Raw genomic sequence first — 4087 nt, forward strand, 5'->3', positions numbered from 1 at the left:
TTCAACTCCTGCTCGCGCTAGATATCACCCGTACCGCCAGAGGAGTTATAAATTTTAGGTATATTACCGCGCTAGCGAACCTGATAGACAATATCACCGAGATGTATGATGACACCTTTAGGTATACTGGGAGAGAATTGCAAGCTTACAAAACGGAACTGATCCAGCACAGGATGGTTATCAATTACATCACAGCAGTGACAGGAGGGTATTGTGTCACCCTAGCAACTCAGTATGGTGTGAAGTGTTGTACGTATATCACAAACAGCACTGAGGACCCAACCGAGGTCATAGATCAAAAGATGGACGATATCTTGCAATTGAAGTGGGAGTTCCGAAGGAGACACAACCTTACCCTTGCTTCTGTGGGTAATGAACTGACCGGCTGGGTATCATGGTTGAACCCACGAAATTGGTTCTCAGGTTTAGGAGAATGGGCTCAAAATGTTATCGTTGCTGTAGGGAAATTCCTCTTATGTATCCTAGGAGTTGTCATAATGATTGGTTTGATATTCAGATGTGTTCGAATTTTAATGAATTGCAAGCGAAGTACCAAATTGATGAGTTTGAGGAGCGAGGGCATTGTAACAACAACTAGTTTAATTTATGACCCATCAATCGAGACAGTGTTGTGATAAGACGTGATTCCACGGTCCGTTTCTTTCACCCGTTTCTCCTTTGTTTTTCTCCAAGGTAAAAAGACACCCACTCGGAAGAAGAATTTGATGACCCATTATACAGACCATTGATGAACTTTGTCACAGCCATTTGATGAACTGTTAGAGACTTTAATTTTTATGGACACTTGAAGAGCTTTGCTTGCCACACAGCAAAGATACAGCAATCCGGACAAGACTTCAACAAGACATCAACAAGACTCCAACAGATGCCCAAGGACGACCATATATATATATATTCATACGAATGCATTTATAACGCATGTTTCTTATCTTCATCTCTTCTATCTTCAGGTAGTGGCACACATAGTCGACAGGTGATATAGACACATATATTAGCACTCACATATTTTCCCCCTTCATGTATCATCAACTAATGTGCACCCCATTTGTTGGAACTAAAAGCCGAAAAGAGCTCGGTAGAGTTTGTTAGCCCACTTACAGACCCTTAATACGGGATAAGTAGGATTCAATGTATACTTCGCAATACCTTGAAGCTTATTTTTAGAACATGTACGGCACGATGATACATGACCCCTCAGACATGGATTTCATACATACATGCTTTTTACTATCTCACTAGGTCATACATTTCCCACCTTCTCCTCTCCTCCCTACTCCCAATCATAATAAGGTATTTCATGGTAATATATATTTTTCTGCTTAATTGTTTAGAAAGTGGCAGTTATTGTTGACTGCCAAAGGGTGGACTGTCAAAGTCGAAAAATATCCTGATACATATGCCTTGTACTAACCCCTCATGCACATGCCCGCTGCACGTGCACACGCTCTGCCGTGCGTGCACATATCCGCAATTTGCGTAAAGATCGCTCCGGCGATCACGCACGGTGTATGCGCATTTACGGTAGAGTTTGTAAGCGTCTAGCGTGCGACTCGATCATAACATATTTAACTCATATAGCGTATATTATAGATAATATTCCCCTTAACAATGTCAGCAAGTATGTTTAGTTTAAACGGTTCCTGGACAGGGGAATTCCTCTTTGCATGATAGGAAGGGTCAGATAAAGGTTGAATGGTGGTGTCTAGTATCCAGCTGTAGAGTATTTTAATAGTAACATTTCGGTGTTGGTTAGGAAGAGATTGCTCGCTCCTGCGTATAGTTATGTACAAAAGTAGTTTATAGACATTTACTGTATTTGCTGTTCATTATCCATGCGGCGGGAATCCTGAGGATACCTCCCACCTGAGCAGTTGAAGAAAGGCACAGCCCACCTGTTCGAACCCACCTATGACCTTTTGTTATAATGCAGAGACACATTCCTGTGTCCAATGAACTATGAGATTATAGGGACCATTGTATTGTTACTGTATGTTGTGTATATAAAGACCACCATTGCCTGTCCAGTCACTCACTCTCTCTGCAAGGTTTTCACATTGAAGGCTGAGGGCTGGATCCAGGACGCGCTTGCGAATCATTCCCACGTGTGTAAGTTCTCTGTAGCCATTTTGTTATCCTCTGTGTTTGCCATTTGTTCTCATTGTGTACTCATTCTGTTTGCTTGTGTTTGCGATCGTTCGCTATTGTTCATATTATTCCTTGTTATTCTGTTTAGATTTTGATGTTAGTTTTGTAGTGTATAAGCTGTATTGTTTTCCCCTTTTTACTCTAAAAGAATTATCCACGAAGGTGTTAGAGCCTGAGTGGTTTTTAAATCCAAACCAGGTCTTGTGTTTTTTATCATCAATAGTTTTTATTGAGTTTTTTTTTTTCATTGCAAACAGGGGTACAAAAGGAAGAGAGAGGGGGGGGGAGTAGGTACATAAACATATAAGAGAACGTTACAGTAGACATGTGCAAATAAATGCAAACAGTTCAAAGTCGATCACACAAGTACATCGTAAGGAAAACAAAAAAGAAAGGCATTTACCGAGATGGAAGGACGGCAAAATGGGCTCAGGTCTTGTGTTTTCACTAGTTACTGTAAAGGGTTTTCTTAGCGTCTCAATCGCTCAAACAGCTTTTCATATTATCAAGGTTAATAAGCATTACATCATTATAGTATTACATTGCCAAGGTTTAAAGAGTAAGCATACCCTTACGGTGTGTTGTTACTAAGGGTTACTGTGTAACATTCCGTGAGCGTACGTGTCGCTCGTGCGTCGCGCCCACGGCCTAGTGTCTGCTACCCTAAGTGCGTACCCTTACGGTACTCAGTGCGCCAATAGCGTACTTAGTCCGTAATAGAATATAGCTTAATGTTTATAGGTAATAACTGACATTATCACAACAGTAGGAATGCAGGTAATACTCCATATAATCATATATTCAACCACACAAAGAAGGGGGCGTAGCCCCCTACGACGGTGTGAAGAGCGCCCGTAGGGCGCGATGAAGCACCTAGTAATGTAATATGGTGCTGTGTACTATCGGTGATAGGGGGGGGGCTGTGTGATATGTAACGTGCTACCGGGTGTAATATTAGGGGGGGGGGGGGAATTGTGCTGTGTATAATATAATGTAATATGGTGCTGTGTACTATCTGTGATATGGGGGGGGGGGGGCTGTGTGAAATGTAATGTGCTACTCGGTGTAATATTGTGGGGACTGTGTAGGCTGTGTATAATTTAATGAAATATGGGTCCGGGTGTACTGGCTGTAATATGGGGGACTGGGGCTATGTATAATGTAATGCAGTGGTAAAGTGGGGCGGAACTGCTTTCCGTCACCTCTAATTGCAGGCGCAACCAGTTCCGCCTCCGCCCAGCCACAGCATCAGGTCCCTGCTGCATTGTAATGGTGGCAGTGGCCGCCAGCCAATCCCGGCTCGCGGACCGGCTGCAGCACCAATCAAAAATAGGGGCAGCTTTTTAAAATCTGGCGTGAGCCAATCACGGCTCGCGGACCGCCAGCCAATGAGAAGCTGTCAAGTGGCAGCTTCTCATTAGCTGGCGGTCCGGGAGCCGTAAAATGGAGTTCTGCCTGCAGTAATCTGCAAAAGGGAGCTCTGTGGCCACGCCACTTCCCCATGAAGCCACACCCCTTCATTTTTGGCACACACGCACCTACGGCACACACTTGCCCAGTTTTTATATAGGGGGGTACCGATGCTGTTTCTTGCACACACTGCTAAAAAAAAATGTCTATTTAAGGCACTGACTGGGGCTATGTATAATGCAATGTTATGTGGTACCGGGTGTGGGTGTGGTATTGAAAGTCGACAGTAACTAGGTCGACAATGTCTAGGTCGACCACTATTGGTTGACAGTAACTAGGTCGACAGGGTTTCTAGGTCGACAGGGTCTTTAGGTCGACATGTTCTAGGTCGACAGGTCAAAAGGTCGACATGAGTTTTTAATGTTATTTTGGTGTCGTTTTCTTCGTAGAGTGACCGGAAACCCCAATTAGTGCACCGCGTCCCCTCGCATGGCTCGCTTCGCTCGCCATG

The sequence above is a fragment of the Pseudophryne corroboree genome, chromosome 11, assembly GCF_028390025.1.
Source record: "Pseudophryne corroboree isolate aPseCor3 chromosome 11, aPseCor3.hap2, whole genome shotgun sequence".
Classification (NCBI taxonomy): Eukaryota; Metazoa; Chordata; class Amphibia; order Anura; family Myobatrachidae; genus Pseudophryne; species Pseudophryne corroboree.